This window comes from Urocitellus parryii, unplaced genomic scaffold (genome assembly GCF_045843805.1).
Source record: "Urocitellus parryii isolate mUroPar1 unplaced genomic scaffold, mUroPar1.hap1 Scaffold_60, whole genome shotgun sequence".
NCBI classification, from domain to species: domain Eukaryota; kingdom Metazoa; phylum Chordata; class Mammalia; order Rodentia; family Sciuridae; genus Urocitellus; species Urocitellus parryii.
In genome coordinates this window covers 333,716-350,611 of record NW_027554101.1, presented here as the reverse complement: position 1 = coordinate 350,611, position 16,896 = coordinate 333,716, and the positions used below count along the sequence as shown (strand labels likewise).

Here is a 16,896-nt window from a genome sequence, read left to right as displayed (position 1 = left end):
AACATAATAAATACATGGTAGAAAAGAAATGAAGAATGACTCAGATAGACAGTTTCTCTGTATGATCCACTGGTTCTCCAGAAAGCGCAGAAGTACACTGGACCAACCGGGACCTCTCATGGCCCCTGTAGACAAATGTTTATGCACACCTTTTTTCCATCGTTTTCTTTATTTAACATTATGAACATGGTGGACTAGATTTTTTTCTCTAAATTTTAAAGATTCAGTTAATTTGGGGAAACAACTGATGGGTTCATTGTTGGAGGTTGATGAATAACCTTAGCAGAGACTATAGTAACAAGCCCTTGGTCACAGACAAACGAGAATGGCTCCACCCAGGATGGGAGCATTACAGACACTCTTCCTTGGGCTGGCTAGCTTGTGCCTTCCCCCTGTTAACTGTACATATCAGTAATTCAGCTATATTATGATTTAAATCAGATTTTGCTCCTCTTGTCAGAAAGTACAACAATTGCTTGTTAGTTGATAGGTTGTGATGAAAAGGAGTCTACTCCTTTGGCTTGAAACTTAGCTCCATTACTCACTGGATGTGTGACTGCCTCAATTTACTCTAAAATAAGGATTGGAATAGGACCTACTACTACTGTAAGGTACTATTGTTATGAAGATTAAATTAATTGATATGTATAAAACCTTCAGAATAACAACTGGACATAAAGAAAGCGTTCAAGAAATGTTAGCTACTAGCTTTCTTCTCTGACAATCAGTTTTGTCAGTTGGTTCCCACTACGTTGTGGACTTTTTTGGACCAGGACCAGATATCTTGTCTTTTGATTTTCATCCACTCCCACACCATGCTAGGACTTTGTCCAGCGTCTGGCATGAATGGTAGCACAAAATGAAAGTTAAAAATATGCTGTTGAATTAACTGATTTCTTCCCTTATGGATAAAGATAAGAATCTTAAGATCTTAGCCCAAAGACTAATGTCCATCTCTCTGCCCCCATCTGTCCCTGCCTTAAAAAATAAAGCAGGCCACTGTCTCCAGTTTACACCCTCACTCACAGTTCCATTCACCTTCCCCTTTCCTAATCAGAGGGATCTTGGGGTGGGGCTTCAAGGAACCTCTAGGAGTTTGAAGGGGAGGGAGCCTGGAACCATAGATTAGCTGTGACAAGTCAGGGGTGGGATTTGGTAGTTCAGAAAAGGAGGTACCAGACCAGGAATGAGGGATGGGAGTGATGGTGGAGTGGGCTAGTTCAGGGTGGACCAGAAATGAGACATTGAGGAAAGCCAGAAAGGGCCAGTTGGCGGAGGGGGGGGGGATGGGTGGGTGATGACTAGAATCATGCGGAGGGTCGCTTGTGAGGGCACAGAAGCAAAGGCAGGTGATTGGACGAGAAGGAGAGTCCTAGTTGCCAAGGCAGCGACTAGAGGAGAAGGTCTTCAGTTGAGGAGAAGGTCTCCACTAGAGAAGGACGGAGCTCCAGCTCCGTGCAGTTCTCCAGTAGAGTCTGTGGATCGACCCCCAGATATCCCTGCTGACGCATCACCCGGGAAAGGCTTAAGCCTTCCCGGGCACCACCCCTCCGTGCTTTGCTACCCACCCGCCCCCTGCCGCCTGCTGCAGCCTACTCCACCGGGTCACCGGCTCCCCGAGGTGACCACAACATGGTTGTGGCGCCACTGCTGCTCTTCTGTCTGTTCGTGCTGTGGCCGGCCTGGCGAGTGCCGGGCCAACGGGACCTGATCACCGGCCAGCGCTTGTCGAAGCACAAACTCTGTGCAGATGAGGAATGCAGCAGTGAGTGCGCAGGCGGGCGGGCCCGCCCCGCCCGGGTCTCCGCGGGGGCTCCGATCCCCCGGTCCCCAGCCCCGTGGGCTGGGCTAGGGGGTCCCAGGATGACGGGTGGGGCGCAGGAGTGATAGAGCCTCGGGAGATGAGAAACAATTTTTCAAAAAAATCCCCAATAATGGCATCAACAGCATTCTACTTTTGTGTTGCTCACTCTCATTTTATCAGTAAATTAGATGATGACTAATTGTTTTATTTTATCCATCCAGTATGGTGCTATAAAGCCGTAATTACTGTATTTTGTGTTTTTAAAGGTTCTGGTCTGTAAGCATAGCTATAAGCATTATCCTGCACCAGTGCAGGGCTTGGCAGCACTGATCTGAACCCCCCCCACCATTTGCACACACAGAGTGTAGGAGAACTCATAGTAGGGGGGGGATTCAGTTAATGTGAGAAGGAATAACATATCAGTTCTCCCATTTTCCAGAAGACATTGCATCCATATATGAACACTACTGACTTCTGAACTGTCTTTAACTCCATAAGGTTCTGAAAATGAATCACGCACCATTAAGATTTGTTATTTTCATGCTCCAAAACTTTCAAGATTAGGGATAACTTGGCTTACAAAATTAAGAATGAATTATTTCCCTGGCCTTTTAGGTTCCACCACAAAATGATGTCAATGACCTTTAATAGGTAAAATCTTCCCAAATGTCATTTAATGTGTCTCAGGTGCTGAGATGCTGAGCCAATGGGGCAGACTTCACCAGCAGTCAAATTCATAGACCAATAGTGAATGGAGGGTCTGGGGTTGTAGCTCAGTGGTAGAGCGCTTGTCTAACATATGAGGCACTGGGTTTGATTCTCAGCACTGCATACAAATAAATAAAATAAAGGTCCATCAAAAACTAAATAAAAATTAGGCAAAAGCTTAAAAATATAGTAGTGAATAGAATCTCAGGGTTGAGAAAGACCTTAGAGGCAACTGGTCCAACTTCTTAATAACTGCATGTTGGACTCCTGCTGTTTTATCAAACATACCCCAGGCTCATGTAACTCATACTGAAATTCCACCCCTACAAGCTCTCAGGTCTAACTGGAATTCTACCTCATTCACAGAGCCTCAATGCAGGTCTGTACCCAATTCCCTTTAGTCTCTCTTGGTATTACTGTGTTCTTTTTAAATAGCTGTCATCTGTCCATTCAATAAATAATTGTTGAGTATCTCTGCCAGGTGCCAGATACTGTGTTAAGCCTTGGCTCATTCCACCTGCAAATCTGCAAACCAAGATTCCCTCTCTTTCAGCTTTCTAAAATTTTAAACACAAGTTTCACCAGCACTAAATCCATGTTTTTTGAATGTGACCCTGTCTATATATCTCTGGTTTAAAAATTTTCCTTGAGTAAATATTGTTCTGGTAGCAGTTGTATGGCCATGGAAGTAGTGGAGAGTAGACTGGAGATTGTTCATTTTATAATTGAAGGGTCTGACAGCTCTAATTAGGATTTTGAAGTTTTCTTCTCTGTGTTAATTGTCTTTAGGAGAGCCACATATTCCAGGCACTGTGACTCATATATTTAGTGAAATACTCAATGAATATTGAAACTGAAGAGAGACAATTCTTATTCTATAGCATAAAATAAAATAGCCATTTCCCCTTTCAATTTTAGAGCTACTTATAACAGAAGGTACTCCTGTTGATGCTGCTGATACAGAAAACCAACTAGAGATAAATGTGGAAGAGCCAGAAGATGCCACCCTTTTGGACAGCATACTTTTCTTGTTACATTCATTCTTGCTTTATTTGTCTAAGATGGTAAGTTTGACATAGTTTCTTCAATTAGAATGTTGATTATTTATTAGTTTTTAAGTGGCTTCTGGTCATGAAGTGAAGAACTTAAAATGTCTTTATGAAAATGACTCCTGACCCTTTGAGTAGATAGCTCCTGGAACAAAAGCCATAGGGGTGTGGCTTTAATGGCTACTTGGTTTAGCACATGAGGAAGATTTGCTGTCTACCAAGGCTGGACATTTGCACACCTGTAAAAACTTGGTTCTTCCCCTCAGAACCTTTCATTCTGGCAGGGAGATAACAGCATTCACTTGAAACACAGTAAGATAATGGCAGAAAGAGAGGTATTTATTTGATGGTAGAACATTATTGTCCATAAATGCATTTATTATGGTTGGAAGGGTGATCAATAAGGTCAGAAAGTAGTTGAGATGTGTTTGAAGCACAGGCAAAGGGCAAACAGGAGTCTGACATGTGGTTTGTTGTTGATTAGACAGGCTGGGGTGGAGGACGGTGGGGGAAGCTGGCAGTCAGAAGAAATGTGTTCAGAGAAATGGAAACATGAAGAAAAGGATATTCTCGGGGGCAGGAGAATGTGAATAGTTGGTGTTGTAAAGTGTGAAGTTGGAGGGGGATGGGCCTGTTGGAGAGGCCAGCAAATCTTAAAGGAAGTCATGAGCCAAAGTAGCATTAGACCATTAACAGTGGGGATCCTTAGAAAGTTTTAAGAATGAAAGGAATTAGGTTAGATCTGTTTCTTAGAAAGAGTCACTTAAGGCTGATCTTTCTAAAGAAAATCATGATCCAAACAAGACATTTAATCTGTCTAGAAGCTTATCTAAGCATTTTAGGACTTACCTCCCCCCCATTGGTATTTGTTGATATTGGACTTTTAGAATTTAATTATAGGAATGAGAAAGCTTTTAGAGGTTGGAGAATTTAATTATAGGAATTATAGGAATGAGAAAGCTTTTAGAGGTTGGAGAATTTAATTATAGGAATTATAGGAATGAGAAAGCTTTTAGAGGTTGGAGGGCCATTGTGACAGTAATCCTCCTCAACTGAAGTTGTTTCCTGTAGGTTGTGTTATTTCAAGGCTTGTGTAATAAATATGATGTTGTTGTTTTCCTTGTAAAATGTATAGATTTTGAAGCCAGGTAGATCTGATTTCAAATCCCAAGGTTATCATTTAGAAGTTTGGGCAAATAACTAAACTTTTGAAAAAAGTTCTCCTCATCTGAAAAATGTAGATAATGCTTACTCCAATCATAAGAATTAAATGATTTGACAAGGTAAAATGTCTGGTGAGGTGTCTGGCACTTTGAAGGGTTTTACCCCCACACACCCCCTAATTCTCATGTAGGCAGTCAGAAGGTGGTATAAAGACAATGAATATCTAGGGAGGAAAGACCACCAGGGTGGAAAAGATGTGGTGAGGAGAAACAAATCATTTTTCAGTTGGCTCCATGTTTGTTCATGATGGTGGCAGCCACCTGGGTAAGGGGTATGTACAAGCCAGGCAGTTAGAATAATGATATTTCCAGTGATTAAAGCAGTCTTCCACAGTCATAATTTGATTATCAGAATGAATCAGCATCACTTGGAAAGTTAACAGCCTCACGATATGGGAAGGATTTCTTTATTCATATTTTTAGGTATGCACAGAGCCCTCCTCTAGGTCTAGGTCAGGGGACACGAATGTGGTACAGGTATGGTCAGTGATTGTACGGTGATAGGTAAGACATAGACGTGAGTGGCAAAGAAGAGGCACAATGTTAGGAGACTGATTTGAAAGGAGATTTCAAAAAGGCATTTTGATGGCCCAGTATGTACAGGACATTGTGCGAGGACTAAAAGAGTCTTAACAGGTGTAAGGCATGATTGTGATTTTTGAAAGCCTTAAGAAAAGGACTTAACAAATATATGCAAAAATTATGAACAAGTCAATGTAAAATCTTAAACAAGTAGTATGATATCTGATAGGACTGGAGAGTTATAAGCTCTGATGTGTTTGGGAGATGTGCACCAATCAGATTCATTGATCAACGGAATCTTAGTATTATAAGAAACCTTGGAAGGCTGCTAGTCTAGTTTCTCACTCATTGCTGTAATTTTCTTACTGTGGCCCTGACGAGTAGTTATGAGGCTGTACACCAGTATTTCCTAGCATGAGTCACTCTCTTACAAGGCTATATGTTCTTCTGTTGTCTAGTTCATCCTTGTATTGACTCCAAATTTTCCTCCACATGATTTCCTCTATAAAATTGAATTCTTTTCTACATAGAAATCCTTTAAATATTTGAAGTTATATCTTAATTTAAAAATTATTTTTAGTATTTTTATCATGGAAACTTTCAAATAAGAGCAGAGAGAATAGTAGGGGACTATAGGTAACCATAACATACTGTATATTTTAGAATACTAGAAGAAAAGATGGTAAAAGTTTTACCATAGAGAAATGATGTTTGAGGAGGTAGATATATTTAACTGATTTACACGTTACATAGTGTATACATGCATCAAAATGTCATGTTACCTACTTCAATAATTGCAGTGTTTGTTTCTATGTACTAGTTAAAGAATAAATTTAATTAGAAAAGCTTTAAAGAAAAGCATAGAGAATAGTATAATGAACCCACGGGCCATCACCCAACTTAACAGTAATTCCTTGATAGCCAACATCAGTGAGTTTTTTTAATTTGTTCTAATTGGTTATACATGATAGCAGAATGCATTTCGATTCATTGTATATAAATGGAACAAAACTTTTCCTAGTTGTACACAACACATGTGTAGTCCTACATGTACCTCGGGTAATGAGGTTCATCTCATTCCACCATCTTTCCTATCCCTATGCCCCCTCACCTGTCCTGCCTCCCCTCTGCCCAGTCAAAGTTCCTCCATTCTTTCCATGCCCCTTGCCACACACCTCACCCCCATTATGGGTCAGCATCCACTTTCAGAGAGAACATACAGCTTTTGGTTTTGGGGATTGGCTTACTTCCCTTAACCTGATATTCCCATTCACCCGCAGATGCCATATTTTTTTTTCTCTTTTAATGCTATAAGTAATATTCCATTTCATATATGTACCACAGTTTCTTTATCCATTCATCTGCTGAAGGGTTGGTTCCACAAAACTATGGAATGCTTCACAAATGTGGGTGTCATCCTTGCTCAGGGACCATGCTAATTTTTTTTGTATTGTTCCAATTTTAGTATATGTGCTGCCAAAGTAAGCACACTCTGAGTTTTAACAAATGTAGATACCCATGTAAAAACTACCATAATCAAGATATACAACAGTTTTTTCACTAGAAAAGGGGTTTCCTTGGGATCCTTCCCAGTGACTTCCTTCACCACCTGTTCCAGGCAACCACTGATAACTTTTTTTTTAAACTATAGATTCATTTTTCCTACAGTACTGTTTCATATATATGCCACTATAAGTGGACTCATACCTAGGAGTGCAATTGCCTCCTACATTTAATGTATGTTTAATGTATGTTTTTATCTTATGTGATACTGTCAAGCCATGCTGAAAAATGACCACAATCATTTTATACTTCCACCAGCAATTTAGGAGACTTCCACTTGACTTCATCTTCACTAGCACTTGGGCCATTCTAGTGGGTATGTCTTTGTGAGTTTATTTCCTGATAATTAATGATATTGAGTGAACTTTTTTTTTCTTTTGAGATAGGGTCTCACTAACTTGCTTAGGCCTTTGATAAGTTGCCAGCCTCAAACTTGGGATCCTCCTGCCTCAACCTTCTGAGTTGCTGGGATTACAGACATATGCCATGCTGCCTGGATCAAATACTTCTTCATGAGCTTGTTGACCATACTGTTTTTGTATGTCAACTCTCTCTGGCTAGCTGGAATCAAGACTTCTCCCAGCTCAGTGCCACCTGTGGGATTGGTTAGCTTATAGTTGTTCTTGGCCCTCACAGGTACTGCTTAGAATGTAGCCCCAAACTGAAGACCACCTCCATGCAGATTTCTGGAACTCTTTTTCTTTGTGGCTCCCATCTTTCTGGTAGTTTTCTCTACATATTTTTGGCTGCTTAATCTCCTGGAACTATGGTCTCTCTCTCCTCAGTGAGACTGTTGTGCCCCATTTGGGTTCCCCTTCCCAAACTGAGGTCTAGAGGGTGCCTCCAGGTAGAATGCTCACCTTTGTTCTCCTGCTCTTAGGGGTGACAGTTGCATGTCCCTTGTGGCTTTCTATCTGAAAATAGCTCTTTAAAAATATATTTTGACTGGGCATGATGGCATATGCCTTAATCCTAGTGGCTCGGGAGGCTGAGACAGGAGGATCACGAGTTCAAAGCCAAAAGTGAGGTGCTAAGTAATTCAGTGAGACCCTGTCTCTAAATAAAATACAAAATGGGGCTGAGACTGGGGATGTGGCTCAGTGATCAAGTGCTCCTGAGTTCAATCCCTGGTACCCAAAAAAAAAAAAATATATATATATATATATATATATATATATATATATATATATATATATATGTATGTATTCCGACTTTCTGGTTGCTTTCAGTGGGAGAACAAGTTTCATATAAGTTACTGTCTATTGATTTCTCCTTTTGTTGTAACTTTTTGCAGTAATTGAAAAAAATATGTTTGTGGGACTTCTAGGATATATTGTAGTTTGGGTGAATAAATGACATCCCCCTGGTACAACAATTTAACCTGTTTTCTCTATTGCTTTTTTTTTTTTTTTTTTTGTGGTGCTGGGGATTGAACCTCGGGCTCCATGCATTCTAGGCAAGTGCTGAGCTAACAACCTCAGCCTCTCTCTGTTGCTTTATATTTCTTGGAAATTCTGTTTCTTATGAAAACTTAATAGGAAATATTGCATTGACATCTGCATGTCCTCTCCTTTGATGTTGACTACTAGTCAACAGTGACCTTGGTGAGATTTGCTAATATATTACAGGTTGCAAAATAGCAATGGTCTGAGTTGCTGGGATTTTTCTTTCTTCATTTAAAGGCTGGGATGCCTATACAAATAAAAATTTATGATTGATTATTCTTTCTTTTTTTTTGGTACTGGGGATTAAACTCAGGGGCACTTGGCTAGTGAGCCATATCCCCAGCCCTATTTTGTATTTTATTTATATACAGGGTCTCACTGAGTTGCTTAGCAATTTGCTTTTGCTGAGGCTGACTTTGAACTTGCTATCTTCCCTCCTCAGCCTCCCCATCTACTGGGATTACAAGTGTGTGCCACGGCGCCTGTCTACGATTGATTATTCTTTACACAGATATTCGGTTTGTATAGTTAAGGCAGGAGATAAACATTTGACTCCTTTTCTTCATTTAAACACTTTTCAGAATAGTAAGATATTATTCTAGCATTATCAAATGATACCCAAAGGGGCTTTTGAAATCTTTTTAATTTTTATTTAAGAGTCAATATGATGTCATACATTTAAAAATATTTGGTGTGTTTAATCCAGTTAGGAATAGTAATTGTTCTTACCTGATGCTCAATTTCTTCCCCTTTTGCCTTGTAGAAGCCTCCTTATCTTGGCTCCTGGGACCCTTTGCCACCACCTAGTGGTCATTGTTACCTATTTCCCTTGCTTTTGAACTATGAGATGTTCCAAGTTCATCTTAAACATTCCCTGTCCAGACCTTGAAGGAACTATTTCTCTAAAAGAACTTTGGTTCCTTTCAATAGGAAATGATATTTAGAGGCTACATTCCAAGTACTAGGATTGCTTATTGCTCAAATTGACTGTCATTTGTAGGCCTTTTTAGTGAACAAAGCTCAGAAATATGTGGGGATTTTTCATCATGTCATTTAGATAATTCCCATGAAAATTCAGGATGCTAGAGAGATTTTACTTCACTTCATCTATCTTAGATTTGTGTTTTCTTTCTCTGATGTTGGAGTTCCAGTTTTCAATGACATCAATATAATTGTTTACAGTCTTGTGCCACTTAATGACATTTTGGTCATTAGTGCATAATAATGGAGCTAAAAAATTCTTGTCACCTAGTATTTTTAATATCTTTTTTGTGTTTTGATATGTTTAGATATATAAACATTTCGAATGTTACAATTGTCTACATAATTCAGTATAATATCTTATAGGTTTTTATCCCCAAAGCGATGATATACCATATATGAATACCTACGTGTGGAAATGGCTATATTTTCTACGTGTGGAAATGGCTATATTTTCTAGGTTTGTATAAGTATACCTAATGATGTTTACACACTGAAATTGCCTAAGATGTGTTTCTCAGAATTTATTCCCATCATTAAGCAACACACGACTATATTTATGTTATTTAAAATACTTTCAGGAATGTATTACTGAAATGAAATGAAATTCTCTTGTCTTTAAGGTATATCCCACTAAGGTATATTTGAAATAATTCATTTCTGTGGTTTGTCACCAACATGATATCACAGGTTGTTTCATTTTTGCTTTCAATATTTAGGTGTTACTTTTTAAAGATTTTTTTTGTTTATTTTACACTTATTTAAATATTTAGAAGAGCTAAAGTTAATTTGTAAAAATAAGTTGTTTCTGTTTTCTGGTACTGGTGATTGAACCCAGGGCTCCTATCCACTGAGCCACATACCTTGCCTCTTTATTTTTTTATTTAGAGATAGTTCTCACTAAGTTGCGTAGGGACTTGCTAAGTTGCTGAGGCTAGCTTTGAACTTGTGATTCTCCTGCCTGATTTTGAAAGAACTCTAGCTTTTGTCCCAGTTCTGTCTACCCTGATGTTACTCTCTTTTATAGTTAACTTTTAAAATTTATTTCATTATGTATTCTGCTATTAAAAAATAAGCAAATGAGAAAAAGGGATATGTAGCTCAGTGGTAGAGCACTTGCCTACCATACATGAGGCCATGTGTTCAATCCCCAGCACCATAAAAAGAAAAGCAAATGATTTTTACATCTAGCTATGATAGCTTTATATAGGTACTGGCTTCACCTTCCCAACTGAAACAACTAAATAAATATGAAAAAAAAAACCCACAAACAGATAAAATTTGAAGATCCAGTAACATTGAAGATCAAGCAACAAGAATGATTCTGGAAACATAAGGAACAAATGCTGTGAGCTCTTTAGTTGCCCCAGCTTTTACTATGCTAAGAGATTCCCAAGCCATGACAAAGAAGGGGAAGTCAGGCAGAACCAGAGGATACCATGAATTGAGAGATGGTGCTGAGATTCCAGGAAAACCAAAGTGACTAGAATTCACAGGGTGGAGTAACAAAAGAAGGTTGCTACATTGAGAGACAATTCTGGAAATTTGTGAAAGGCTCCCTGAGTGTTCAGCAGGGTATTGATCAGCACATAAGTGTGATGAAACTGCTTAGCAAGTCAGAGAAACAATCTTAAGTGATTAGAAGGAACAGGTCCTAACACAGGGACCAGAATAGCACCTGAAAAAAACTATCTAAGGAAGTTGGGTAGAATAATCAGAAGGGTGTTACCTCGGACTGACTGTTATAATTTATGTCATACCTAACAAATATTCAGACCCAAGAGACTCAAATTGTTTCCAGTAATTTAACTGTATACAAAATATTAAGAAAAGTAATTCGTAATGTATGGCATCGAATCAAAGCTTACCAGGCATGCAAAGAAGCAAGAAAAATACAATCCACAATGATGAGGAGAAGAATCATCCAATCAAAGCCAACTGAGAACTGGCGGAGATGTTAGAATGAGGTAATGGCATTTTTTTAAAGTTATGACTATTATATTTCGTGTGTTAAAAAGGTAAAAAGAGATATAGAAGATATATTTTAAGAAAATCAGACTTCTAGAGTTGAAAATATATGATAAATACAGTTGATGAGATTAATGCCAGAATAAGCATTGCAATGAAATTGTTAGTGAACTTGAAGACAAAGCAAGAGAAGTACCCCGAATGAAACACAGAATATAGTGGAGTGATACCTTTAATATATTTGAAGAGCAATAATGTTGGCCGATAATATCGTGCTGCCCAGTGAAATATCTTTCTAAAATGAAGACTTGTACTGACATACAAGCTGAAAGACAGCAGATGGAAATAATGGAATAAAGGAGTAAAGAAAATGGTTACTGTGTGCATAAATGTTTAAAATAATTTTTCTTATTTGAACATTTTAAAAAGTCATTGACTGTTTAAAGACAAATATCAGTGTAGTATGGGACTTAGAAAACATGTAAAGTAAAATACATGACAACAGTATAAATCTCAGAAGGGTAGTAATTATTTTAACGTTCTTATTGAATATGTGAAGTAATATAGTATCATCTGAAGGTAGATTGTGACAAATTAAAGATGTATATTCTAAACTCTGAAGCACTAAGATTAGAAAACAGAGTTATAGCCAATAGAGGAATAATAAGCCAATAGAGAAATCACTAAAACATACCGATAGTGGTATTTCTGCAAAAGAAGACAGAAAGAAAGAAAAGAAAAAGAACAAAGAACAGAAGGAACAAATAGAAGATTATATTAAGATTACACCTATGTACAGCAGTAATCCGGGGACAGGTGAGCGTCTTTCCTTCTGGAGTCCTTTCATTTGGCTCTCCTTGTGCTGTCCCCCACTGGGCTCCGCAGTTGGTTCTTTCCGCTCCCAGCCCCACCCCTCAGCATCCTCCATCTGCTCACTGCAGTCCGCCCAGTGGCTTCCTCTGATGACGCGTTTTACATGCTTTGGGCAAAAAGCGCCTGCGGTGGAGGAAGGCAAAGTTCACTCCCAGTACGCGCCCCCTGTGCTGGGTCCTCCCAAAGTAGGAAACAGTGAAAGACAGGGTCCTGTGCTGTTCTGCAGGGAAGCATCACTTCCGCTCAGCTGTCCCTACACCATGGACTCACAGTACCTGCCACTGTGCTTCCCCGGGGGACCCGGAGCTCCTGGGACCCCTGTTGATGCTCTACGCAGCCCTCATAGCCAAGCTACTGGAGGTGATGGTCCCATTCCCAGGGAGGGACCCCAGCTCTGGCAGGCGGCGGGTGGCTGAGTTCTGGCGGAGTGGGTGCACTGACTGTCGCTGTGATGGAGAAATGGAGTGTGTCAGGCCCAAGGCAGGCAGGATGTGACTGTATTGTTAAGCGAGGCCAGTAAGAGTGGACTTGAGCTTTCCCCACTTGCACTTTTTTTTTTTTTTTGACGGAATAGAGGTGACAACCTCATGGTATGTTCCGAAATGCAGCCAACAATCCAAACAGCTAACGTTACTACAGGTTTTTTCCCTAGGGAGACTGCTGGGGAATTGGGCCCAAATGACAGTTATCTGGTATTACCTGTAGAGGGTGGTGAAAACGGAAGAGTAGGCAGGTGTTTACTACACTGCCTTTGAGCAACCATTTAAAATTAGGCTTTGAATTTTATAGAAGGATGTTAAATTCAGAGAAGTTTATCTAAGCCAGTTTTCAAGAGTTGTCTGAAATTACATGTCACTTGTCTGTTTATATAAGAGTGGAATGGAAGTAAGATTTAAAATCTTATACATATATCATCATTGTTTTTATTTGTTGCCATAAAATTAATTAGTTCTTTCATATAGTTAAGTTTTTGTCTTAAATGAATTTTTTAAATTCTAAAAACCAGGTTATCAGAGAAAAGAATGATCCAGAGGGATTCTAGCCAGGTGTTAGACAATGTGATGATATAGGGCCTGTTACAAACTGGAAATGTATGCTCAATTTAAAGTATTTAGATTCGGGCTGGGGTTGTGGTTCAGTGGTAGAGCGCTTGCCTAGCATACATGAGGCACTGGGTTCGATCCTCAGCACCATATAAAAACAAAACAATGTGTCCACCCTAAAACTAAAGATACATAAATAAATATTTTTTTAAAAGTATTTAGATTCATTATACTTGAAAACACTGCAAGAGAACAAAAAATATGAGACTGCCAGTATCCTCTCTCTTGAAGAAGCTATTGGAAAATATTGAGGAGGTGGTTTTCTGATGAGGAGGTTGGTTTAGAATTGCCATGATTCTTTGTGACTGTTTTGTTATAAATTTAAGGTTTCCCATTTTTTTCTAATTTGTCTGTTTCAGCTGTTTACTACATTGCCTGATGATACTCAACCTGGGCCTGATTTTTATGGACTACCATGGAAGCCTGTAGTTTTCACTGTTTTCTTTGGGATTGTATCCTTTCTCATTTTCTTTTGGAGAACTGTTGTTGTTGTGAGTAAATTGACTTACTTATACCTTAGCACATAAGCACAAGGATTATTTTATATAGTCACTGCCCCCCCCCTTTTTTTTTCTTTTTCAGTTGCTAAAACACAAATTAGTGGTTTAAGTCAAACTAACCTTATAAAATAATTTAGTGTGGGTGCAGTTGGTAGAACTGGTAATTCTTACAGCCATCCTAACCAGTAGTTTCATATGTATCAGAAGTCTTAAAAGTGGGATAAAAGATGGGATAGGTTAGATAAATATCCTTTTATGTAGCATATATGTCTAGTAGTCTATCTTAAAGAAATAACTATGCTTTGAAGATTTTGGTAATGTTTTTCAATGGAACAGTGTATTAGATTGAAGACTTAGCACAACATAATTTATTTAGGGGTTATTGTATGTTTGATTAATGGAATAGTAGGCAGATTTATTTATTTCAAAGCTTTGAGGTACAGAAAATGCTCACAATTAAATGTGAAGTGGGGAAAAAAGCAGAAACTAAGATTTAAATGTTGATGAACTGTATGTTAATATAAACACATATAAACAGGGGGAAATGCTGCAAAGAAATACAGTAAAATGAGAAAAAGGAGATGAGATAATTTTTCCAGTCTTTTATATAAATTTTCCCAGATTTTATGATTTGATCATATGTTCAGAAAATACCTTTTTATTTGGAAGTATAGATTATGTGTTGTCCAAAAATCCATTAAATGTTTTGTTCATTAAGTTTTTTTTTCCTGAGCAGAATTAGTCTATGTCTGTGTATGTGTGTACATATATGTATAAGTGTGTGTGTGTGTGTGTGTATAGGCTTATACATACTTATGTTTGTACTGTAGGTTATTCTGTTTCATAGTTATTTAACATAATTGGAAGAAAATTATTTTAGGTAAATGGACTTTGCATATGAAAATCCTAACATTTAAAGAGGCCAAAAGCATTGGATACAAATCTTTTCAAATCTGAGTGTTCTTTTTCTGATTTCTTAATTATTTCAGACATATGGTTGTTAAGATAAGTTTCCTCTCCTTGTACAATTGAGAGTAAAATCTCTTAAAAAGTATTCCCTTCTTAAATAGAAGAATCGTTTGCCTGGATTCCTGTGAGGAATTTTCTAATCTCATTGAACTTTGTCTCAGCTAAAAGGAAAAAGGAAATAGAAGGATAAAGAGAAGGGAAAAACATGAAACCATTTTATATTTCTCTCTCGTTTCTTTCATTTCAAGAACTGCGGTACCTGTTTCTCTTTTCACTAGGTTATGTGGGATCTGGTTCCTAACTTGTTGCTCCTCAGTTTCAGCATTTGACTTTGGAACTTTAGTCCCTACCTTAGATGACTGCTTTTATGCTACTTCCCATTTTCCTCTGTTGTCATTTTGAGTAAAAGGTTAGCAAGGCTATGACATTAAAGAAATGTTCATTTATTTCTGTGTTGGAGTTTTCTGAATACAATTTCCTATTACGAAGATCCCATGGATGATCCATGGACACATCTGAGTATCCCATCACCATTAATAACATAAGTTTGAAAGGACAAGTAATATGCTAAGTTACAAAGAAATTTAGTGATGTTTTAAAAAAAATTCTGCTTAGGTTTTATTATCAGGCAGTTTATTGCTGTCTTTTGGAAATGATTGTTTTTGTCCTTTCCAGAATATGTTAATTGTCATTTCTCTTGTTGCTTGTGCATTTTCTTCTAGCAGTCTTCCCTTTCAGATTTCTTGCTATATATTTAGTGGTTTGCAGAAATAAGATGATGTAGCCTCTTAGTTTCTAAATTCAGCCAATAGCCAAATTTAAATTGGAGTTCTAAGATGTTTTCTGGTGAGTGAAAGTGGCATATCTTAGTACAAAGATTATGCCTTTAATATTGTTTCCTCAGATTCCTTTTGAATAGTCATTGTTTCTAGACTTTATCCTGGTTATTTAGAATTGTCAAGTAAATGATTTTGAAGACACACACACACACACACACACACACATATACACACACACATCTTTATTGTGAAATAAGGTACATATCTTAGTGTTTTTATGTCAGAGGCTATTTATGAAATCTCACTACCAATTAAATTTAAAAGGCTTGTTAACTTGTTAACTTTACTTATTTTTAATCCTATAAATTATTATCCTGAACCAGAATGTTATTAAATTCTCACTTGGTTATGATTCTGACTGTTGTTTTAGGAATGCTGTTTCTATTGAGCATATGTTTGACATCAAATTTAATCTTTTTTCTCTCTTCTAGGTAAAAGATAGAGAATATCAAGGTAAATTTTTAGGTTTCTTAAACTTGTAATAACCCTTTGTATTGGTGTTTGTTGTGTGTTTTATGTATGTTAGAAATAGATACAGTGACTTTTAATGTCTATTATCTTTTTTACCTCCTGAAAATTTTACTATTCCTAGGTTGCTAGCATGGATAATAGAGTAGATGATGATGGTTCCAACTCTGAGATAGGAGATAAAGAGGAGGAACAAATTGTGGATAGGGAGATGATGATAAGTTTTAATTTGGGGCAGATTAACTTTGAATATTGATGTAATGCAGATGTATTACATTTGAAGAGTATTTCTATGCTAATTATTTAATCATGCATTAAGTAATTGAGTAGATAATTTAAAGAATGGTAATGTGAATCAGTATGTTTTCATTTCTGTTTTTCTTTGCAAAGAATGGAATGATTCCATTTTCTGAAAAGAAAGTGTTTTGAGAAGGGAGGAATATCAAGCTACAACACTTTACTGTATTTCCCATCTGTGAAATAAGCTTAAATTGAAATATCATTTTGGATGGGAGGGGTACCTGTGATTGAACTCTGGGGCACTCTACTGAGCCACATCCCCAACCCCCTATATTTAGAGACCAAGTCTCACTTAGTTGCTTAGTGTCTCGCTCTTGCTGAGGCTGGCTTTGAACTTGGGATCCTTCTAGCTCAGCCTCCTGAGCCACTGGGATTACAGGTGTGTACCACTGCACCCAGCAAAATATCATTGTTCTTATATTTTTCTTAAATTTTAATAATTTTTATACTCTTATTGCTAATAAGCATAGATTGCTTTTTAAAAGCATAATAGTTATGCTAAGAAGTATTTCCTCATAGTACCATATAACATGTCTTTGCTTTTAGTAGATTGAGTAATTGAATTTCATTTAGTGATTGTA

General features: G+C 37.7%; 1 non-coding gene across 1 annotated transcript; it reads right to left on the bottom strand.

Moving 5' to 3' along the window:
- Window positions 1–6,688: 6,688 nt before the first annotated feature.
- On the bottom strand, window positions 6,689–6,795 carry LOC144252837 (U6 spliceosomal RNA). Its single transcript, XR_013343067.1, has one exon. It is a non-coding gene; the product is annotated as a U6 spliceosomal RNA (small nuclear RNA).
- Between the last annotated feature and the right edge of the window lie 10,101 nt (window positions 6,796–16,896).